Source organism: Onychomys torridus, chromosome 6 (assembly GCF_903995425.1).
Source record: "Onychomys torridus chromosome 6, mOncTor1.1, whole genome shotgun sequence".
NCBI lineage: Eukaryota > Metazoa > Chordata > Mammalia > Rodentia > Cricetidae > Onychomys > Onychomys torridus.
In genome coordinates, this window is record NC_050448.1 from 117,110,060 (window position 1) to 117,135,728 (window position 25,669).

General features: G+C 37.4%; 1 protein-coding gene across 4 annotated transcripts in view; it reads right to left on the minus strand.

The window, feature by feature from the left end:
• Window positions 1-24,069, minus strand: part of Bmpr1b (bone morphogenetic protein receptor type 1B) — a 237,793-nt gene extending 213,724 nt beyond the window's left edge. Inside the window, exon 1 of one of the 4 annotated variants that reach the window (XM_036190529.1) lies at window positions 24,054-24,069. The gene's annotated coding sequence lies outside the window, so the exon portion shown is untranslated. Of the gene's footprint in view, window positions 1-10,387; window positions 10,459-10,775; window positions 10,796-10,860; window positions 10,961-24,053 lie in introns of those variants that run through there. The other 3 variants (XM_036190525.1, XM_036190526.1, XM_036190527.1) reach the window with 3 other exon arrangements.
• Window positions 24,070-25,669: the final 1,600 nt, after the last annotated feature.

Sequence of the window (25,669 nt, forward strand, 5' to 3'; positions counted from 1 at the left end):
AATCTCTGACTCTTCTACCTGCTCTTGAGACTCTTTTCCTCCCACTGGATTGCCTTGTCCAGCCTCGATGTGGAGTTTTCACCTTCTCTTACTGTATCTTGTTTTGGCCTATTTGGCTAGTCTTTTGGAGGCCTGCTCTTTTCTGAACAGGAATCAGTGTGGGAGTGGATCTGGGCAAGAGAGGTATAGGGGAGAGGGGAGGAGGAGTATAGGGAAGGGAAAGTGTGGTTGGAATATACTGTATGAGAGAAGAGTATTTTCAATTAAAAAAATTAAGAAAACTAATCCCTCTTATATATATTTCACTACTACATTCTATTTTATTTTGTTTTCATGTCATTGCTAATTGAAACTCATTAGATGATTGATAAGGTATAAGTAATGAGTCTCCTTCAAACAGTGAAAACACTGGCTCTCTCTCTCTCTGATGCTCAGTGCTTAGAAAGGGGAGAGTTCTTTTGAGAATCACCCCATAGCTGAGGTCTCTACTTCGAACACTGATGGCAGTGTATCTAAGCAGTCATCTGTAGTTTGAGTTTTCCTGCCTGGCCCAGTCAGGACAAATCTCTCTTACCCGCCAGTCCCACAGTCGCTCAGACTCAACCAAGTAAACACACAGAAACTTACATTGTTTACAAACTGTATGGCTGTGGCAGGCTTCTTGTTATCTACTTCTTCTGTCTTAAATTAACCCATTTCTGTTAGTCTATACTTTGCCACATGGCTTGTGGCTTACCAGTGTCTTTACATGTTGCTTCTCATGGCGGCGGCTGGCAGTGTCTCCCACTAGCCTTCTACTTCCCAGAATTCTCTTCTCTCTTGTCCCGCCTATACTTCCTGCCTGGCCACTGGCCAATCAGAACTTTATTTACACAGAGCAATATCCACAGCAGTCATCTGCTCAAGGCCACCAAGCTCTCAGTGGGATATACAAGCAAGGTTCCATAGAAAACTGAAACTCTTTGAGTTTTTAAAGGTTATTTTAGGTCTTTGGGAGGTTTTATCTTTACCTTTTTTAGCTTTGTTGATGGAAAATAAAATCCTATTCCAGAGGTGAATGGGCCAAAAGCATATTTTTAATCTCCCAAGAAGCATACCCTATTTTGTAAAGTATTTGAGTTCCCAAAATTTTCTGTAACAACATTTTCACTTCTCCTGAAAAGTAATAAAACGTCACATTACTTAATGTTCCTGTTATTCAAATCATGTGGTTTCAATGCTTCCCGAATATTGTATTGACTCATACAGACAGGTTTAGGATATTGCTCATTTTAAATTGTTTCTGTTAATTTTTCTCTTCTGAGACATCTGCTCTTGCTTCTATCGCATTTCTATTATATTGAGTTGCCCCGAACCATTGAAAGCATGTGACATCATCCTAATCAGGTATATATGAGAAGTTAGCCCTTTGCAATTTTACATTTACAAGTAAAGAACTGAACATTCCAGTTAATACTGCCAGGGTTCGATGGCATTTCTGCCCATCTATTTTTCACTAGTTGTTTTGTCTTTTCTTTCCATTTTACTGGGTCCAATGTAAAGACCTACAAGCCAGCCAATTGACGTCTTAAGTTCAAGTGGGACACAAAGCCAGCACTGAAGCCGATTTGGGGACCTAGAGCACTGCACTGTGGTGTCTTTCTAAAAGTGTGCAGCACTCAGCATGGAATGTTATGATTGGATATGTTACAGATTTCTAAATTTAAAAAGTGACACAGTTTTCATTCCAATCTTGTTTATGTAAGCCTTCATGTTGTTTCTTAACCTTACCTTTCTCCCCTTTTCTGAGTTCCTCTTCACATGGATGTCCAGCAGTGACAACCTGCTTTTATCTTCATCTATGCAGTAACAAGTCCAAGAGTAAACTCTGTGCCTGATAGAGACTGTCAGAAAAATATACCTTAACTCTACCTGTACCACATGTGTGTGGGAGCCCACAGAGGCTTCCTAGTGAGAATGTACTCAGGGTCAGAGACTCTGAGCTTGCTTTACCCAGCAGAGCTGCATAAGAAGATGATTTGAGCACAGGCGTGTTTACCAGGTGTTTGGGGGGGGTCCACATTTGGCTGTAGAATGTGCTTTGATCTTGCAGGGGGAGGCCTTTTGCCTCTCCCCATGGCATTGTTACAAAGTGCCCTTTTGAATAAATGAAGGAGCTGTTGGGTATTGACCCAGGCCTTCCCAAAGCTATCCTCTGTTTCTTCTCATCATCCAGACCTCTCTTTCTATCTGATATTTCCTCATTCCTCTCTCCTCCACTTAAGAACCCTTCAAAAGGTGGGAGCGGGCTCCCACACATGTGGGCAAGCAGGGAACAACAGAAGAACCCATTCTCATTTTAATTCCAATAAAAAATTCCCAATTCTGAAGGACAAAGGTGATATGTTACTTAATGGGAGAAAAAAAACTATAATGTTTCTCTACTCTATGTAAGTTTAAATTAGAAAATTTTATATTTCTAATGAAAAAAATTTGTAAACACACATGACAAACTATGGGACTCTCCTTTGGTTGTATCTCCAACATACATATTTTTATTTTGATCCAGTTCTAGGCTTCTCACATGCTAGAGGCATGGTTTACCACTGAACTGTACTTCAAGACTCTGTATACACCACCTTTAATAGAATATCACATAATATTCATAAGAAAGAGTTAATAAGAGATCAGAGGTCTTTATGTTCCTATTATCCTATCTTCAATTGGTTATTTTACTCTAATAGATAAGATTTAAAGAAAACTCAAATGATTATTTGATGTAATTTAACTATATCATGAACAAACTGTTAGAGCAACCTGCCTACAAAGACACTGATCCTGCATTCTGTAAGTTTAACCTTACCTTTAAAGATATATTCACTGGTGTGATCATGTTAAGGATGTGGGGACAGAAATATTATTTATGAGATTTTTCTAAGTAGACTCTAAATGCCATCCATGCATCTCAGGAAAGGGAGGGCAAATGAAGACTGAATACAAAGAACTGGAACCTGAGAAGTGGAAACTGATGTACTGAGTCCTCACCTCAAGGAATGCCAGCAGAGGCCAGGGATGGGCTGCCTCAGGGAGTACCAAAAGCCAGGAGAGGTGAAGGATGAGAGCTACCTCAGGGAACACTAGAAGCCTGGAGTGGTGAGGGATGAGCTGCCTCGTGGCAGACTAGAAGCACTGTTTTGAGGACATTTCAATTTTGACTCAGAACTAGCTTTGAGCTTCTCTCACACTGTGAAGTAGTAAATCCTCGCAGCTGCCTCAGGAAACAAATACACATGCAGCTGTTGCCATTTCAGAATACCACACTGAAATTTCAAATTAACAAATTTGGTAGAGGGAGTGCCTGGAGAAAAATAAAGGATCCCACTTGAGTATGTTGAGAAGCCTGGGAAGTAGTTTTGAAAGATTTCAATATAGAAAAAAGTTTAAAGTGTGAAAATCAAGAAAATGACTAGTCCAAAGGGCAAGTTTACAGTACCATAGATCTTCCAAGAAAGAGTTTGCCAAAAATTATCAACAGTATTAAAGAACTTACCTTCTTTTGTACATTAATTTCTTTACTAAGGCTTAATACCAGGATTTGTCCAAGTCAGATCAAAGTCTATGACATTAGATGCTCCAGTACCACTTATCTATAATTTGAAAATCCAAAAATAATCAAACTATCAAGTATAAAAGAGGAAAATAAACAATGTGTTTCTTTAACTTTGTCTTAAAAATCTAAGGAAATTTTCCAAAAATTGACAAAAAAAAAAAAAAAAAAGAGTTGTGCTTTGTAAAAAGCATCAAATAAAGAGTATGTATGCTGATGTTTTTAAATCTTATTTAAAATGCAATGGGAAAAAGAGACACATGAAGCATTATAACTGGCATTTTCTTACAATTTTTGAGTAGTTTTCTAAAACATACCAGTGACTTTGGGCAGGGGTGGGAGGATGCTATAAAAGTGGCAGTTGACAGGTACACAAGTTTTCTCAATGTCTGGAAGATATAAGAACAACATCCTATGGCCCAGAACTCTCCGTTGTCTTCATGTACCACATTGTTACAGTGATTTTCAATGTCCACTGACCACAGAGAAACAGATATTACTATCATTAACTTACAACTGGGAGCATCCAAAACACTTCAAATCACCTTTCATAAGCAGGAAGAATGGGGACATAATCCAAGAAACGTGATTCCAGCTTGGAACTTCAATGCCTCTGTCATAGTGATGAGTTAACCCCAGAGCCCAGGGGAATCATGGGCCATGGGTACTGCTTCCTATCTACAAGCTGGAGAGAGCAATGATACAGCCTAAAAACCACTCTGACCAGCTAATATTTAAGTCTGCACAACCCATCAGGTTCAGTGTCTCAGGTTTCCCTCCAATACTTCAAGATTCATGACCAGACCCAGGTACTGGATAAAGCAGACTTCCATAAATACTGCCTATTGTATAAATATACTCAAGATCATCTTTAAAATCAGTGCCCCCTATTTATCTCACTTCTCTTCATTCAGCATACAGCTGATACTAACTAACTTAATAATATGGTTTAAGCTTGGGCAACTAATTATTTCGCAGAATATTCTAATATTCTAAAAGTCAGCAATTTTCTGCAAACACATGCTTATGGCTGTAATTTCCCTTAATAAGGACAAAAAAGAATAGCTCCTACAAAGCTCTAGCAATTTAAAATCCACAAAAACTTTTTTCCACTTAGGATTATAACATCAATTTCCCTATGTGTGCGAACTTACCTCATGAAGTATTTTTGCACTTAAAAAGTTTCTAGTGTGAGTATAATCAAAGAAAGTATACAAGTATTTCATGGAGAAAAACCATGACCAAATTAGGACTAATTTTTAGCTTTCACATCTGAACAGAACAAATTTGGGACATCAAAGGATTAGATTCATGGAATCATCCTTCAGGTATGAAATGAGAAGTCTCCATTTCTAAAACATTTCTCTGTTCCAGAACAGATACTTTCTGTACCACATATTCTGATAGCCAAGTCTTGATTTAATTGCCCAAAATAGTGAGAACTCATGGACTACACATGCACAATTTAGTCTAATTAATTTGATACATTACATCAACTTCAATAAGACCAATAGGAAAATTGACATTTATAAATATTTTACAAACACCAAGAAAAAAGTAGTATTCACTTTTATCCCCTGAGTTGGAAATAACAAATATGTCTTTATAAAACTCCAAAGAGTTTTTACCTTTGATTGCGGGACTGAATGTAAAGAAAAATCTCTAGATGAAGAGGGGTTGTAACTGTTGTCCTTGCTAGAGAATTGCAAGTCTCATCTGAGAAATTTGGGTCACCAAAAGATGCAATTCAAGTGACAATAAGTAGTTTATAGGGATATCCCACAAATAGCCACAGTGTATTTCCTCACCTTATATGATTTACATGCTGGTAAAACATTTTAACATTAAAGCACATAGTACAATCAATTCTGTAAATTTTAGAATGCTCACAGGATGGATTAAGGATTGCTTTGAAGTGGCACATGTTCAATTTAACCAATGGATTGTGTCTAATATCTCAAAAATTAAAATAATCTTACTTAATCCAACACTCCCATGGATCAGCTCCTGAAAGATTCTGAACATGTATGATTTAATAACGGAGCTGACTTGCTAGAGACTAAATCTTCTTCATGAATTGATTTTTAGAATGGGTATGTTTGTCTAAAAATCTTTGTATTTGTTTAAAAACTACAGACCAAGCATTTAAATTCTCTCATAGATTATAAATCAAAGAAAATTGACGGCAGCTATATAAACAGATCACTGCCTGCATCTGTTGTATAGACACAATGGTCTCTAATGTGGAGCATTTAGCCTGTTCACCTCTCAGCTGCCATCTTTGAATAAACATGTCTTAAAGCACCATCAATCTAAGCAATGTGGGGCATTTTCCTTTCAAGAACAAAGACATTTTCAACTTTGGATTAGATGTACAACTGTAAAACCAAGCAGAAAAAGGAATCTTGTGATACAGGTTTATGTTAAATGTTGAACATGATACTACCAAGCTTTCCCGAGGAGAAGATGCCTTCAAGAGCTTGGGATATTTGATTTAACTGTTTTCTCTCCCACTGTTATTACTCTGTATCATGGTACTTGCAGAACAAATTTTCTGCCTAATACTTGGAGAACCTGTAGGAAGAAATTAGTTTCATTGTGAATAAAAAAAGTCCAGTTATTATCAAAAGAGCACACTTTGTTTCTACAACAACTGTAAAGGCAAGTAAAGGCAGAAAGGACAAAAATGAAAAATCATTAGTGTAGAAGAGTTGGTTCTTCCAGAATCTGATGACCCAGATTACCAGGTTAAAGATAGTTAAAGATTAAAATAAGGATTTAATGGTACAGAAAAATGCATGTTGATTTTTATGAAGATTTTTAGAATGTTCTACTAGAGCCAATATGTAAAACAAGCACTGTCAAAAGGAATTTCTTAGGAGAATCAACACTTAAAAAATAAAATAAGGGATCAAGTGGAACAGGACCAGCACCACATTTCTTGAGACTATGGAAATGTGCACATAAATTGTAACAAAGGCTCTCTCACTCCTCACCTTCACTTCCTCATGGTACTGTCTGCCATAATGGATGTTTGTTGAGCGAAAATAGGGTGGAGAAATGGTTTATAAATGCTTACAATTGAAGAAAAGCTGCTCTGTGCCAGTGCACTGGAAAACTGTTTCACAACATTCAGTCTATGTGAAAATGTTAACCCCTGACGTGTTGCCAAGGTCACAGAGACTGGGTGATGCCACACACAATGAGTGCCACCTGAGTATATGTAAAGAGAATGTGTGGAGAGGGCTATTTTTACATAACACATCTCACTGAGAATCAGGAATAGAAAATGCAGAGTAGATTGTTTTTGTTTTTTTTCTTTTACATGATTTCACTTCATGATCCTTTTCATGGGGTTACTAAAATATTAGCAGTGTCCTGCTTATGAATGTATGTGATCCATTCTAGGGGGGACCTGGCAGCACAGTCTTTAGGTGAAATTTGAGAACATTACCATTCCAAATTCAATTTGAATAACTACATTATCACAAGGTTCTCAGGAATCGCCAAAGACAACAAATGTGAACTGTTTACCTTGAGTGGCACATTTCTGTTACCCTGTTCAGATGGCTACATGGCAGTGGGCTCTTGCCACCATTCTATTTCCATTAGTGCCTCCCATGGACCCTCCACCTCCACCTCTACTGCTGTTTCTCAGAGCACCATTTTACAAGAATGGAAATGCACCAAGGAATTTTTCTTGAAGTGAGACTCCAGCTATAAAACAAGTGAACCAATTTCCTGAGACCGGAATAAAGAACATTTCTTTCTCACTGATTAGAGAAATCCAATTTCAATCTCTGTTTATATAAGACTAGGCACTCTTTACTAGCATCATAGTGAAATATGGTTCTTGAACTTAGGAAATAACAACAACAAAAATAAAATGCCATATTTTATCAAGTACACTGACTTCTTCATGGGAAGCCCCTACGCAACCTGGTAAAGACTCCACTTCTCACATGTTTCCTACTCACATATTTAAAAGACATTGGGCTGAAATCTCATTAAGGACTGAAATGGCCCATTACTACAGACAGAGAGAACCTAGCCTGTCTTGGAATTGATGTAAACTTGGTGCAAAGTCCAGAGCCAAAAAGAATGATCCATTTGCAAATTTTCCCCTTTTAAGAAAGTAAAAATATTTTTTCAGCCTGGACATGATGACATCTTTTTCTTTTTTAGCCCTTCAAGATTTAGATTCATAAAGGGAAAGATTTTTGTTTTAAGCATGAATCACATTGCTATATTTTCCTTTTACTAAATTAGCAATAATATCTCAAGAAAAGTCAATTTGTTCTTAAAATCATTAATAATGAAGTTTTGGGGGATCAATGTGCTAGCTTCAGTGTTCATGTCTTCTTTGCAAGACTAATATCCCCATTTCCAGATGAAGAAAGCAAAGCTTAGAACAGAAAACCACACATACTGAACTCTGCGCTTAAGAAAAAGTATACTTACATACTGTCAACATACAAAACATCCACACCTTTATTTAGGGAGTTGCCTAATCATTTGGGCCTTCAGTGAACTACCTTTAGTAATTTATCTATTCAAAAGTTGGCAGGCAGATAAAACTGAGAAGATAATCTAAGCTATTTACTCCCTTCACCTCAGATTAAACCCTTGTGGGCCTTTCAATGGGCTGGTTGAAAACTAATGTCTTCTTCCCCCACTGTATAAACTCTGCTTCACTGGGTTGTAAAATTTGCTTAAATGTTACTTATGACTAAAGATTATGTTACTTTATACTCAGCTTCCAGGATACTTCCTGCTACATAGTTAATAAATCCTTATGTTCACTAAATGCTTGTTAAAAGAATACATATGCAAATAAACCATCTCAACTGTGACAGCAGGTAAAACCTCATACATACAATTATTAATACAATCCAAGCCTAATAATTAAGCTTCTCTAACTTTAACATGTATCTGAATCATGTACAACTCTTACAAACTCAGTTATCCTGTGGTGGGAACTGAGAGTCTAATTACATAGGCATTGGTTCTCAGACCACCTTCTCACTGGCAGTGATAATCTACAGGGACACGAGAAGTCTTGTGACTGTTTGGGAATGTGTGTGTTCCTTGGATATTGACCTCCATTCAGATCTGAACCAAACCTTTAGTTACTACACTTGGTAAGGAAAAGTATGTGTTTATGTGAATTTCCACAACATCAGTGTTGTTTCAGAAAGAACCATTTTAAAGTTAGTATCTTCAGTCCGAAGGGGCAAGAAAAGCAGTCAAGGGACTCATTTTAATATTAATTAAATCAAAAATTAAGTATCAACTAGATCAATTACCACTTGTCACAGTGCCCCCCAACCCAGGAAAGCTGGAGTAAATAAAAACAGAATAAAGAAGCAAGCAAGAAAAGTATTCTTCAGAAAGGCATCAGGTTTCTGCCCACCTCAATTAGTGCCAATTTCTGGTTTATGATAAGAACTCTACCAGATCTGATGAGCCCACATACTAATCATTCTGTAGTGGTGTAGAGAACATACAAATGGCCTCTCAGCCACTCTATTTTTGAATGTTACCCTTTTCTCCCCTCAAATACTAAATACTTTCATCCCAACATTTCCTTTGTGCTGTGCCAGGACAAATTTGTGGCTCCTAGTGTTCAGTCTTAAGTTCAGGAATATTGCCATCACAAAACCACGAGTAACAGAGATACTGTGTTAACCAAATGGTGGAAGCCACTTTAATAAGTCTCCCTTCCCAGTTACTATTTAAGTGCACAGGAAAGTGGCTGAACTGAGCAGACATCACTGAAACACTACATTTATTTCCGTGATGGATCTTGTTAACAAGCTATTATTACCAGAACCAAGCATGCTATCAGCAGAAAAGTGCATACCAAACGGGGATGTAACTGTTGCATTGAGCCACGTATTTCTGCTTTATCCCTGAACATGTTAGTGATAGGCTATAAGTTGCATATAGACTGAGAAAGTGCTGAAAACATTCAACTTACCAAACATGAACAGACAGAATATTAAGTACCTACAAAAAGCCATATATATTGAATAAACTTTAAAGAAAACTCTGACAATAAAATAGTGCAGGAAAGAACAATTATTCAACTTTTACTCTTAATTTCAAAATGAATAAAAAGGCCTAGGAGCATACATTGGGTTAAAAAAGACACAACGGTGGTCCTTTCAATACCTCTGATATAACATGAATTCGAGTTCTACCCATCATGTGATAGTACTTGCAGGAGGAGCCTTTTAGAAGTGAAAAGGATTAGATGAGATCCTGAGGGTGGGGCCCTCAGGAAAGAGTTAGTGCCCTTCTCAGAATAAACACTACAGAACATCCTCTCTCTCTCTACGATGTGAGTACACAAGGATTAGTGGCTGTCTAAAAACTACAAAGACAGCCTCACCACAACTCTGTCCAGTTTGGCATCGTGATTTTGGACTTCCAGCTTCCAGAACTCTGAGAAAACAAATTTCTAGTCTTTAAACTACCTCATCTATTTTATTATAGAAACCTAAGACACATGATGCAATTTCTCTGATTGCTGTCTTTATATAATAATCATTCTATATCATAATATGCTCATAGAGTTTAAACTACCATAAATTGTTTTATGGTACAGTAAGAGGGCTAGAAGTAGTTGGTAAATATTCATTCTTCAACTGCCAGTTGTTGACAAAAATACAAAAGAGAAAGTTAGAAAAACCCCACAATTATTTTAACAAGTAACTCAGAAATGCACTTCCGGGGTGGGGGCTGCCCCATTAGCAGTAAGTGCAGACATGCAGACATGCAGACATTCGCCACACAAACCTCTTTCAGCAGCATCAGAAAAAGAATGCTTTCTGCATGTGTCACTTCTCAGGTCCAGGCCTCTTGCACGCTTCTTGTTATATGCAATTAGCTCTGTGCCAAGATTTAGTACATTTCATAATAAATCCCTTGACCGCATTAACTGTAGGCTTGGCAAACCTGGAAAGGCCTTATTCAAGCAAGCAGAAAACAAGCCACAAACTTATCCCACAGCAAAATGCACTTGCTAGATGCCAACACACAACACATTTCAACAGTTTGCCTTGCCCTCCTCCATTCATCCCTCCCCCTCCACGTGAGGTGGAGAAGGAGACAGAAAAATACAACCTGCCATGTGACTGTGATTAAAGAGCACACAAGAACAAACAAAGCAAGACCCTTGGCTTACTTTCCTTCCCCTCTGCTTCATCTTGCTACTAGCTCATTCTCTGGCTCGAACCCTCCAGACCCACTCCCTCACCCCCACCCAGAACCTGAAGTCACTTCACAGATGAGAAGCAGCGTTGACCCTCATTTAAACAGTAACCATCTGTTCCTGGCAGGAGGACCATGGCTCCTTCTCAGGTTTCCAGCTTCGGAATACAAAGCCTGGGGTGCATTACGGTGGCTGTGTGGGAAACAGTCTCTGCACAGAATTAATAAGTGCTTCCTCTCTTCGTGCCACAGCAGAGAATCAGACCTTTGCGTCATTCCAATGATCACCATTAGTGAAAATAATCGAAACAATAGCCCTGGTGGGGGGTTGACTTGGTGTTGCACAAAGCTCGATTTCAATCTTGTTTTTATTTGGTTAATTAGAAATTCTATTCTTTATCTGAGAAATGCCTTGAAAAGGAAAAAAAATCATTAATTTTAGGTTTCTTAGATTATGATATACTGATATCGATTAAGAACATTTTAATCACAAGTAAATTAAAATGAATATAAAAGGAAAAGGGAAACATATCTTCATTAAAAATCTACTAAGTCTCCTTTGCATAATACATTTCGAATACCACCACTGTGGTATGTACAATAAAGATACCTTGGGCTATCTCTCTCAGACCCCACGCAAGAGACTTTTGGTATTGGCATACCTAAAAGGTTAATATTATACATCTTTTCCAAAGATCTGATATGCACCTACAACAAGAACAAAAAGACTCCTAAAGCCTATACTTTGTTCTCTTTAAAAGCTATTCCCCCAAAAAGAAAGAAAGAAAATAATTACAGAGGGTGGGAGCAGCAATACAGTTCAGTCAGTCAGACACTACAAGAACCTTACCCCTGCCTTTGATCCCCAAAATCCACAAAGGAGGATGGAGAGAACTGAACCCACAAAGTTGGTGGATGCACAGGTCTTCCTGCTTAGCTACAAGAAAATGTGTGGCTGTCTTTTGTTTTTCAGGATCCGAAGATTAGTCCCACCCCCTTTCTCCTTTACTGTCTGTTAGTCTGGTTTCTGATACTCTAACAAATGTCTGAGATAATTCACTTAACAGACAGTGAAAGTCTGAGAAGTTTGCTCCCATGGCCTGTATGGCTGGAGGAGCATGTAGAGAACAAGTTGTCCACCTCCTGATACTCAAAAAGCAAAGAGGAGAAAGAATCAGAGGCTAAGGTTCCATGTTTCCCTTTGCAGGAAGGGGCCCAAGATCTACAACCTCCCAGTAGGTCCTGCTACTCCACACAGCACCAATCTGATCAGTAAGCGTGTAACTCATGGGCCCTTAGAGAACAGTTCTAGATTAACACTGTCCAAATGCCAAGAAGTCTCCTTCCCTTCCTTCTCTCTCTCTGTCCTCTCGTGGGAAGGTCTGCATTTGTAAGGCTAACAGAGTAAATTGTTGGTACGCTTCTTAATCATACCTTCAAATCTTACCTCTAACTCTTATCTCCATCTGCCCAGTTTCTTTTCCAGTGTTTTCTGAGTTTGGTCACATGACCTGTGTTGTGCTCACTACAGTGCTTCCTTATATTCTGGCCTGTCTCTTCTTCCCACCACTTCCAGTGTGTGTATCCACTCTAGGTCTCTGTCAGCATGACCGGACAGGAAGAAGGGCTCAAGGGTATTGTAATAATGATATTCTGGGTCTATTGTGATAGTAAGGGAACTTTTACACTAAAATGTTTTCAATGTAATTTTCTATCACATCATTATTTTAAGTTACTTGGTACAAACCTAGCATTGACATTATCTATTTGGAATGTATGTTCTTAATTTTCAAAAACAATAACCATGACTTTGTGTGCTCAACAATGTAGTGTATAATATAGAGCTCAAAGCCATTATATCTTATATCTAATGGCTGCATCTCAAATCACCAACTTGCTTACTGATACTGGTCAATCAATAACAGAGACAATCATGTTCAAATCTACTGTAAGCTCCATTTGTTAATCCTTACCTTCTAATTCAACTAATTTTAACTTTATTTTAACTTTTTAAACTAGGCTTTGGAGCGCATAAAATTTAGAATTTTTGTATCTCTTAGAATATTTAAAATCCCTTACCAAATCACAAAAAAAGCACACTGCATGTTTATGTTTATTGTGATTATAGGTATGTTTAAATCCATTTGCAGCGTCTCTCTTTGTGCTCTGTTCCTTAAACTCAACCTCCTCTGTACAGAAAGCATCATCTCCTGCATAACCTTTCCCTTGAATACATTTCTGGGGCTGTGTCACCAGAGCTCAGTCAATACAGGATTCTCTTTTATTCTGGACTGGTCATTTTTTAATATTTGGCCTCTAAAGATTTCCCTTGGTGTCTTTTCAGCTCAGTGATACATTTAAAATTACATTAAATATTAATTTGACCTTTTACTTTATATATTTTCAATCCTAGAAAACATTTTTACCACTCATTCTACATAAGGTCAAAAATCTAAGCTGTGTTCTTTTTTATGTATATAAATTGAATAATTCCTGCACACACTATGCAACAGTCAGGCTCCTTCCCTGGTTATAAATGTGATCTCTATTTAAAAACAAACATGTACTATCTTCCTCTATTATGATTCTTAAAACAATTCAGAGTAAAAAAAAAAAAAAATTCAATCTCTACTATTTTATGTCCTTGTTGGGTATGAAGATCTACTTAAATGCTTGTAACATCAATAATTATGACTTTCAAAATAAAGTTCTAGCTTCAATTTGATGGGTTTACTGGGTTCTTTTAGAAACTGAATGGAAAAAGCCACAACAGCTGGGTGTCGTCTCAGTTCTCAGCTGGGTTCACTCAAGCATGCTCAGCAAAGTACAGGCTGCTGAGTCAGCCAACCTGCACCAGGGCCTCTTAAAGGATTTCGGGTCAGCTGGGTGATGGCTCCTGTTAAAGTTGACCTTAAATGGGTGAACTTGACTCTGCTCCACTGGGCTGTTCACTCGATACCAGGCTAGCCTGTCCTTGTTCTTACTAGTGGCAGGGTTTCAAATGAAGCAGAGCAGGGGCAGCTCTAGACGCCTAGAAACTGGACAACATCACTTCTGCGGATCACAAGTCCAACCCTCATTCAAGTGCTAGGGAACATACCATACCCTAATAGAGATCCAAGTAATGCTGCACAAAGTTTAGACTGAAGGTCGAAGTGGTTTTGCCAATGCCACAATAGGCACATATGAAACTTACATATGCAGTATTGTTTCACAAAATTCCACTGTCTTTATATGTGAAAATTCTGTAACACCTAAATAACATTACATGGAATATTGGAAACCCCACTGAGTGATGGTAACTCTTATCCAATTGAAGGAGATGCTACAGTGAAGTAGCTTGAAGTCAAGAACGTTAACTAGTTAGCCAGGATTTCATCCCAGGGGTAAGTTAGTCTATCAAGGCTTTAACTAAATAGCTTCATTTCAAATGCATCCAATATGTTGACATTATCTCTAGTCCTACAACAAGGAACACAGGTATGTATCTGTCCTTGCCCATGTTTGTTAAGCTACAATGTGTGTGTGTGTGTGTGTGTGTGTATAATTAATTATCCTCTATTTTAAAATAATTCTACCTATTACCCCAAATGCTCTATTACAACAGTGTGATGAATTAGAAGTTTACAAGTTCAAATTTTTAATCACTAAATTTGAGAAGCAATCAAAAACAAACTTGTTACAATCATGACAATGAGGTAAAAATATTTTATACAGAAAAAAGTACATATAAATACACATTCTATATTCTGCACCTTACGTTTCTCTGTATTTTATATGTAAATTGGGCAAACCTAGCCAAGGATTTTATATCTACTTTCCATCTACCTTCCAGTTATATAACATGCTTATGCAATATTAAAAGATTATTCAAAATATAAGATATGTCTACCTATAATGTAATTATATAATTATATTACATCTAATAATATTATGACATATATTAAGGAATATACTAAATATTACAATCAACATTATAGTAACAGATATATATTATATATAAAATATATTACCTATGGATAAAAACTAAGTTATTAATAAGCTGATCATTCTGCATGAACAATCTTTGTGAAAATAGGAAGAATGTAAGCAAGAGACAAATAAGTATATGTCCATATGCAAAAGAGGCCCCTAAGGAAGGAGTTGTCACTGCTTCACTGATTGGCAGCAGAGATAAAAAATGAAAGATGAAAACACCTGGAGTTGTGATGGAGTGCAAAACACTCTGTCCTATCATGTTTTAATAGATACCTCACAGACTGACAAAGTCAGGGACCAGAAAATTCACACACATACAAATACAGTATGTGATTTCACAGCCTACCACCATCCTGTCCCAAAAAACTACCAAAAAATTCACAGTTACCTTTTAAATCAAGGAGTTGTGGATTGAAGTCTGGCTGAGGATGTCCCCTTAGTGGGGAGGATACTTTCAATAACTCTGCAGCTCTTCACCAAAAAGGAAAAAGAAGGAAAATCAGTAGCAAAACAGAAGGAAAACTAAGTACTGGGGACATCCTAAAAATACAGTGTGACCCAAAGACTGTGGCAGGGAGCAATCTCACTCTCTTTCATAATCCTCCCATGAGAAAGTTTGGACCTTAGCTATAAGTATCTCTGAAGGTACATTATCCATTTAATTTGTACTAGATACCAAAATACAAGGAAAATAGTATTTGCAACCATAGTACTATATGACATCTGGTAAATGCTCTTTAGAAACCAATTATTTTTACCATTGCCTCAAGATTGTGAAGGAGGTCTGAAGAATCCCATGTGAAGGTTACACACGGTTGTGCTAGCTTGCTTTTCTGTTGCTGTGGTACACATTACGACCAAAGGCAACTAGGGATTGGAAGATTCATTTTAGCTTAAAGGTTACAGTTTATCATCAAGATAAGGCAGACTCAAAGAGGAACTACAGCAGAAACCACCAGAGGAACATTGCTTACTGGCTCACTCTCTGAGTCTCTCACCATCAAGCATTTTATGTAGCCCAGGACCAAGGCATAGGGATAGTACTGCCCACAGTGGGCTAAGTCCTTATTCAACAATCATTAATCACGACAATTCCACATAGATATGACCATAGGCTAATCTGATGTCAGCAATCTACCAATTAGGCTTGCTCAAATGACTCCAAGCTGCATCCAGTTGACAGCTGTAGCTAAGACAACAATGTAGCTTTGAAAACTGAAAACTTGAGTCAGCCTTGTAAGGACAGTCCATCTCTACCCTACCTTTTTCAGACTGAGTATCCTAGACCAGGAACTCAAATCCTGACATTTTCCTTTCCCTAATCTCTAAAATCAGGGCTATGAAATCACTTTCCTGTGGAGCATTCTAGGAGGTGAATAAAACAGTATGCTGAGTGTTAAGTGCAGCACCTGACAAGTACAGGTCTGCAGAAACAAGCAGTAATAACGACAGCATAGAAAGGCCAAGGGCGATTTGCCAGCCATTTCTACTGCCAATTCCCTGATGAAGAAGGCAATGCTTCTTGTTTAAAGCAGGCATATGTCTGTTTCCATATGGAAACCTAAAATATACTTGGTGAAAGAACAGTCTATACATCCTGAACTTAAAAAGAAATACAGAATCCACCATGCTTCCATACACATATCTTCTTTCATGGAAAGGGAGAGAAAGCCATTTTGAAATTTAACTGATGGAAAAAAATATTATTTCTCCAAAGCTTCCTTGGGAAGAAAACAGTGAAGGACAGCAACATAGGAGCCTTTTTTATACCAGTATCCAAACCTGAGCATCCATTAAATTCACCACACAGCTTCTTGGCAATATACAGCCTGGAGCTGAGGCACCGTATAGAGAAGGAAATACACTTTTCAAAGCCTCACAAATTCAGTCAGATGAACAGCCAAGCTTAAGCCACTGACTTATCCTTTAGAGTAAGACATTTATTTTCTTCTCACTTACTTAACCCACATCATATATCAGCCTATTTTACAAAAACTACTTTTAGAGCTGGAATCTCCTGAAGCCAGCATCCACGGTATCACCCATAGCCACATTTCACTCTTAAAGTAAGGGTCAAAACTTGCCTACGCCTGGACACTGCACCCATTTTTTCTCACTACCAAATTCTCACATGGCATTCTTTCCATCTTTTAACCACTAAAGTGAAACTCGGTTGTTTCTAAGAATTTCTTACAAAACCATTTTAATTCTTTGTTTTGAAGGCAAATTGTTCTGCCTTGAGTTTACACAGCAGCCATGCATTTGAAAGTATTCTGATACTCTGCTAGGTGTTGAATAAAAACAAATAAAAGATATATGATGTGCAACTAATTTTAGAAGTATCTTTCCTGCTGGGAAAATTCTGTTTTAGTAAATGAGAAATGCACATAATGTAAACAGAATTTTAATGTTTCTCTAAAAGTCCAAGTACACTGACACAATCATATTATTTACTGGTTTTGCAACATTATATAATAAAATAATTATCTTCCAGATACATTCACTACTCTTAGGCACTGGATCAATACCATAAACAGTAAATACCAAAAATATAAATCCAAAATCAATTAAACGTACCCTAAGAACTCTAAATAATCCTCATGCTGGTAGTTTCATGTTAACAGGCTAAAGTCATTTGGGAAGAGGAAACTTCAACTGAGAAAATGACCCCAACAGATGGGCCTGTGGGCAAGCCTGTGGTACATTTTCTTAATTAGTGGTTGATGTAAGAGAGCCCAACCTCTGGTGGGTGGTGCCACCCCAGGCTAGTGGTCCTGTGTGTGATTAGAAAGCAGAACACATAATGGGAGCAAGCCAGTAAGTGGCATTTCTCCATGACCTCTGCATTGGTTCCTCCCTTGAGTTCCTACCATGATTTCCCTGAATGATGGACTACAGGTAGATAGATGAGCCAAACCCTTTCCTTTTCCCACAAGTTGATTTTGGTTACAGCATTTTATCAGAACAGTAGAAACCATAACCAAGACAATCCTGACAACAAGAATAACTACAACACTATCAAACTTTATATGTAAAACTAACTTTTCATTATCTAATGTAGCCTTACCCACATGTAGCAAGGCTTTAAGATAGACTTTGAGCTAAGGTTAGGCAAAAATCCTTTCCCAAAATGTTGGCCTACGCCTATAATCATGGAAAAATCTGATTACAGATCTTCTGACCAATAATCAGATGAATATAATCACTGAGTAACAGAGGAAGTAATCAATATTACTTATTTGATTAAACTAAATTAAAAAAAAATTGAATCCACCCAATGTTTTTCATGATGCTTTCGATTGATAACGTGTATATTCAAGGCATCCTTTAAATTCACACTCTGAAGCAGTATGAGACAGTGATGAGCAGCAGAGGAGAGGCTCATATGGTTCAAAGGCCAGTTCTTACTTCTGTTTACCCTAGCTAAGCGTCCTAGCTTCTCTGTGCCAGGTTTCCTCATCGGCAAAACAAGCTAGGGGTAGCGACCACTCTCGAGTGTAAGAAATAGTAAATAACATGAGAGATCCAGACACAAATCATATGCATGTTATCCAAAGTTACCATCAAGACTGTAAACAGGGGTTTTAAAAACCAGAAAAAAATTATAGGGAAACTTTGATGAGATCTGAAGATATAATGTGGAATCATTTTACTGTAATAAAAATCATTGAATAAAATCATTAAAACAAAATCAACAAAGCAGTACTAAAATATTCAACTGACAGTCAAAGAGTTGGTAGTTTCAGTTCCATGAGGACTTCATATAACAGACTAAAACTGTAACAGATAAACTGAGAAACACACCATGGGAAACTCACACATTAAATACATATGTTTAGAAAGCATGCCGGAGGTAATAAATAAATAAATAAATAAATAAGCCAGTTAAAGGAAATTTGTGGAGACTGTTTTCTGAGTATCTAAGCTCTGCCATTAAACACAGTGGATCAGATCAAACAGGGATGGACAGCCAGTCCTAGGTGTCACATGAGGAAATGAAAGGAAGCAAACATAGGAGCCTATGTACTTCCACTGCCATGGTACTGGATCCTGTGTTCTAACCCCATGAGGAAAGTAACTCTGAATAGCCAATCCATGTATGTTCAGCTACTGTGGATATTGCTCTGTATAAATAAAATGCTAATTGGCCAGTAGCCAGGCAGGAAGTATAGGCAGGACAAGCAGAGAAGAGAATTCTGGGTAGTGGAAGGCTGAGTCAGGACATGCTGCCAGTTGCTGTCATGAGTACCAACATGTAAGATACTGGTGAGCCTCGAGCCATGTGGCAAGGTACAGATTTATAGAAATGGGTTAATTTAAGATGTAAGAACTAGATAGCTAGAAGCCTGAGCTATTAGGCCAAACAGTTTAAATAATATAAGAGTCTGTGTGTTTATTTTATAAGTGGGCTGCAGGACTGCTGAGGCTTGGCAGGAGCTGGAGAGAAACTCTCCACCTACATTCAGCTTCTACTTTCTTCATCCATTTGAAATGCATAAAACAAATCTCCTATGTTCAGCTCATTGGTCAAGGACACAGCTTTCTAAATTTTTGTACAGGCTATCAAATTCATGGGTCCTAATTAAAATAAAATTAAACCTTTAAAGTAAATTTGTTGAAATTTTCTAAAGGAATCAAAAGTTATTAATGCAGAGGAATACTGCTACCACATGGGGAAAATGGGGTAAAAATCTTCCCCTGAATATCTAATTAGGATAGATTTTCATAACATTGCTACTCATTGAAAACAAATTTACCTATGCTCTTGAAATAAACACAAGTCACACAGCATTCCAGAAGGTATTTTTGCAGCAGATATATGTGTGTGTGTATGTATGTATGTATATGTATATAATGTATGTGTATATATATATATAAATTTTTACTTTTTTGGTTTTTTGAGAGAGGGTTTTTCTCTGTAGTTTTTTGTGCCTGTCCTAGATCTCGCTCTGTAGACCAGGCTGGGTTTGAACTCACAGAGGTCCAGCTGGCTCTGCCTTCTGAGTGCTGGGATTAAAGGCGTGTATCACTGCCGCCAGGCAGTATATTTTAAAGAGCTTTAAAGTTTAAGGCCAGCCCCAGCTACATAAGTATTTCCTAGGCTAGCCTTGGTTTATTAATGAAACTTTGTCTCAAAACAACAAAAAAGCTTTAAAATGTTCTCAGGTTGAGCATGATGATGCATGCCTAGAATTCCAGTATTTAAGAGGCTGAGGCAGGAGGATCATGAGTTCTATCTAGACCAGCCCTAGACTCTGTCTCAAAAAGAAAATAATAAAATAAAAAGATACTCCTATAGATACACAGAAAAGCTATCATAAATGTAGCAGTTTTATTTTGTTACCGTCTCATTATTTATTTGAAGAATACTATTAAATATTATTATTGCTGGATAATATAGGCAGTGTAATTTATGATTCAATGACTGCTATTTCTGGAAAAAAATGGGTGTATTACAGCCTCTATATTCCTTCATCTCACTGTTCAATGACATAGTTACAAATTTAACCCACAAGCTGAGCCACTCCCATTGTCCTGACATAACTTCAGAAAGCACACACTTGGTAGCAGTCTTACCTACACACAGTAGGTGTCTACCATAAGCCAGTACTCTAATCTTCAGTATTAACCCTTGGGGCAGGGTTCTATAGGCAACCTCTAGCTACAGAGCCTAGTCTACAAGCTGAGGTTCCCTTGTTTTTCTGATTTATCCAATTCAGTGACTAGAACTCTCACTCTGAAGCCTACCCATGTGACTGGGCTCTAGCCTTACCCCATGTCTGGTAAAGGGCTCTTTTCCTGTGGGCATGAACTGGGAGGACCACATCAACAGCTGTGCTTTAACCACAATTCTCCAGAAGAGTGGAACCATTGAATGCATATACAATTCCAAAGGGAGAGTTGGTCACATGATCAGAGGCTAGGTGGTCCAACAATGGTTGTGTACACATCAAAAAGGCTAAGAACTGGGAAGCTGCTGGTCCTATAATGCCAAGTAAGTATAAATCAAGGCCTAGAAGTACCCTATAATGTCACTGCTGTGAGTCCTATTGAACTGCTCAAGGAGTCTGGTAGGCAAGAGAAGCCTTCAATAGGAAAGGTTCTTGGATGCTGGCTTTATCTTCTGCTTTTTCTTCCATCCAGGCCCCAGCATACTAGATGGCACTACCCACATTCCAGGTAGATCTGTCCCCCTTAGTCACTCTCTCACATATCAATCCTCCCTGCAAAATGTCCACAAAGGCACACCCAGAAGAATACTTTACTAATTCCCTAGGCATTAATCAATCCAGTCAAGTTGAACATCAAGATTAACAATCATCAATTGGAAGCATGACCCCCAAATGGATAAAACCCTTTTCCAAACACTTCACCCTGATCCTCAGAAGGCTACTGATGCTCTGCCCCATACCTGAAATGCTAATGTCTGGGACAGGATAGCAACTAGATCACAAGCTATTCATTTCTGTCATCACCCCAGTCATTTCTCCCCATAAAGAAACCCCATGCTTCGGATAAACAAGTACAGCAGTCAACTTTGTATACAATAATAATAAAACCTATGCCATTATTATTTTACAAAGGGGGCATTTATTTAAGTTCACGGAGGTTCCAGCACAGAGCTGCATGGAAACATGAACTCTGAGCCTCTGGTGAGAAGAAATCACTTAACATTGTGAACCAGAATGCAAGAAGAGAGGACCCAATTGAGATCCCACAATTCCTTGATCCAAAGACCTTGCACAAGATCCATAGTCTTTTCATCAGAAGCCTGTAATATTCCCATCATACACTGGTCCACAGCTCTTTCAACAGGACAGCAATGGATACCAACTTTTTACCTCAGAGATGTTTGTAAATGCAACCAACCAAACATGGCACCGGAGGTATATAATATAGTCACCCAAATAAAATTCTCTATGCTGAAAACTTCAATTTTGAAACAATGATTGAGATGAAAAGTGTGTGAATTTACCATGATCTAAGCATTAGATATTGCATATATGTAAATTGTTATACCCCACTAAATTATTTTAAAATATTTTTAAAAACCAAAGTAAATTTAACTTCAAAATACTTAGCTCAGGGAAACAAATTCAATTCCATTTACAACTCCCAAAAGATAACAGTAGGAGCCATAAACTGAATTATTTCTATATTCTTACTTAAAATTATGTACCCAGGGGCTAGAAAGATGGATCAGTGGTTAGGACTTGCTGCTCTTGTAGAGGACCTGAGTTCAGTGCCTAATACCCACATGGAGAATCACAACCATGTGTTAACTCCAGTTCCAGAGAATGCAATGCCTCTTCTGGGCTCCACAGGAACCAGGCATATATGTGGTGTACATGCATACATGTAGAGTAACACCTACACACATAAAATAAATTTCAATCATTTTTATTTAAAAAAAAAAAAAGTATATTAACCAGGGGACTGGAAGATGTCGTAGCAATTAAGAGTAATTGTTGCTCTTCCAGAAGACCCAGGTTCAATTCCTAACACCCATATGGCAGCCAACAACTATCTGTAACTCCAGTTCTAGGGGACCCACCAACCACCAATCTCTTCTAGACTCCATGAGCACTGCACACACATGGTAACATGGTATACTAACACAGGTAACTAATACATATATATCATGTATGTAACCAACATTTCTTCCAGTCATTTTAATAAATAAAAGCTTTCATAAATATGTACAAGTATCACTCAAAAACTTTCCTGAGTATATTTACTTTGATTTAAAGGTTTGAAAAAATGAATCAAAAGGAAAATGCATAGTTTTTCCAGGCATGATGGCTCATGCCTTTAATCTCAGCACTTCAGAAAAAGAGCAGGTGGGTCTGAGTTTGAAGCCAGACTGATCTAGAGAGTGAGTTCCAGGACAGCCAGGGCTATATAGAGAAACCCTGTGTCATAAACAAACAAACAAGTAATAAAATTTTTAAATGCATAGTTTTAATTCTTCTTGTTCTTCATTTCTTGATGGAACAGACATAAAAGAACAAAGTACATTTTGAGATCATTATTATGAGCCAGTTCACCCTGCAGCATTCACACAAAACAGGCATCAGTCAAGTCAATTGACATGCTCCTGATCGATTTTCCTTGCTTTTATTCCTCTTAATGAAATGTAAACTGGTTTAATCTCACTGAAGCACCTAGTAAATTTTTTCTATTAATTCTTGGTCATATTTAGATTTTACTTATCCCCTAATCCTCTCCTCCCCCCAAAAAAAATCAAGCACCCCCTTAAATTGACTCATAAAAATCTGGCATCCTGAGTCTTAAATATTTTTAGTTTACATGCAGTAATCTTTTCCTATATTGCATTGTATGAATTTATTCACCTGTGGTATAGTTGCTTGAAAACTGTGAGATTTATGTCTGAAGCCTTCTAGAGCCTTTTAGTTCCTTTCTCAACTAGGGTTATGACTTAGGGAGTTGACCCCCTATGGCTACCTTTGTTACAAAAAGAACAAATGCAAGGGACAATGTTTTCAATAGTCAACTCTATTTAATTTTGTTTATTTTATTGTATATGTATGGATATTTTAACTGCATGTGTGCCTGGTGCCCAGAAGAAGGAGTTAGATCCCCTGGAACTGGAGTTAGATAGTCATGAGGTACCATCTTGTGCTGAGAGTTGAACCCAAGTCCTCTCAAGGAGCAGCAAGTACTCTTAACCACTAAACCTTCCCTTCAGCCTTTTTGAAATATATAGGCCAAGCTGGCCTCAAATCCACACTCCTCCTGACTCCACCTCTTCAGCATAGCCTACTGATGATGTCATAGCCAGCACAAAGCATGCCACCCATGTCACATTTCCTTCTAAAATCAGTGAGGCCATTGGAACCAATGGGCCTCCAAGAGTGGTGGAGTAAGTTTGCAAGGAAGCAGAATAATTCCGTGATCTAGTTTGTGCTAACCTGAAAAATGTTATCATAATGAAGTCATCAATATTGGAGAAAAGTCATGACTGAGTGTGTAAATGTTTGTGGAACAGACTAAGTGTGTAAGCCAACATTACAAGTGAAAGAAATGAGCTTGCTCCTTGCAAAACAAACCCACATCCACTCTGTCACACTGATATAAACCAGTTTTCCTTATCTTATGTACTTTTGGTGATAATTGGAGGAACAATCACACATTCACTCATTGTAGAAATGATATCTTTCTCTTGATTTCAGCAGACCATAAAGTCAATATCAAAAAGCAATAATGTCACCTACAAGCGTCCCAAACTCTTTACTAATTACCATGACTTTACCTTTATCAGCAAGGCACTGAATGATCCTCACTTCCTTTCACATCTAACAAGTACCTTGAACTCCAGCCTGTCAACAGAGGATTAAAAAATTGAGTTTCTATTTGCTTTAATCTGTTGACTTGCAGAGAGTCATTAACTAAAACATATGCAGAAGGAAAAGAAAAGCAGACACACACCATGAACCTTGAAGTTCTTCCCCACTCCTTTTGTATGGGAAGCATAATTTATCAACACAACAGACACCACATGTTTTCTTTCTGAAAACAACATGAAGTCTACGTGGACTTGCAATTTCTGGATGTTTTAATATGAGGTATCGTGTAATGAAAATAGCACAGATTTATGAATAGATATATAAACCATATTTTATCCACAATATTTTTCTAACCAAATTTGTTTAAGCTTAAATATATATAATTGTTTAAATACATATATTATATATATAACATATATTAAATATATTAAACAAATATATATGGGAATGTATGAGTATGTGTACTTATGTATATATCTGTTTGTGTATGTATCGTATTTTCACAGCCTTTGAGTATTCACAATAAATTAATATATTTTCTAATAAACTATATAAACCACAATTAGATCTTTATTGGATAAGAAACATGTTTTTCTATATATTCATATAATCCATGTTTTTCTATGTTTTTAAAACTTAAGAGAATAAAGTGAATAATAAATATAATAAACTGAATAATAAATATTATAAATAAAATAAATAATAAACTGAAAAGTAAAATAAACACTAAATAAAGAAGCCTAAATGCAGTACAACTATGTCTCATAGTAGGGCTAAAACACACACACACACACACACACACACACACACACACAACAAAAATAAGATTGCAGCACTTTTCACTCTGTTGCTGAAGGACTGGGTTGTGAAGGGATTATCTGGATTAAACTGCCAAAGGTTATATCTCCTACATAGTTCCAAAACAAACTAAAATCTACATCATAGTTCAAAATTAACCCTAAGATTTTGTCAGATACAAATGTCTTTAATCAAAATAAGGGAAGAACTTTGATTCACAACACAAAGTATATCAATAGCTTATGAAACAAATGGCCTAGATTCTGATGGCAAATAGGAAATTAGATGATTTTTTGGTGCTGCAATGTAAAGCAAATTACAAGTTTTAAGGGCCAAGTCACATTCATGAGAAGGTGGCTCAATGGGCAGAAAGTCTTGCCACATGAAGACCTGAGTTCAGATCCCACAAACCCTTAAACACTAGACATGGTTGCATGTGTTTGTAATCCCACAGCTGGGACAAGGGATTTCTGGGGCTTGCTGTTGTCTAAAAACAGTGAGCTCTAAGTTCTATGAGTCTGTCTTAAGGGAATAAAGTAGGTCATAATAGAACAGAACACCGGACATCCTACACATGCATGTGCACACAGACACACACACACACACCACCAACCAACACCATCACACATCAGATGCCTTAATAAACAGTACAGCTAGCATAAGTTACAGCACTCTTCAAGATATCAAATGGAGATACATCCTTCCATGGCAGTTCTGTCTGATACTAACATGAGAATGTGTTTCAGTTAGAGCACCAACTTGATGCATAGTAACTAATTAATAA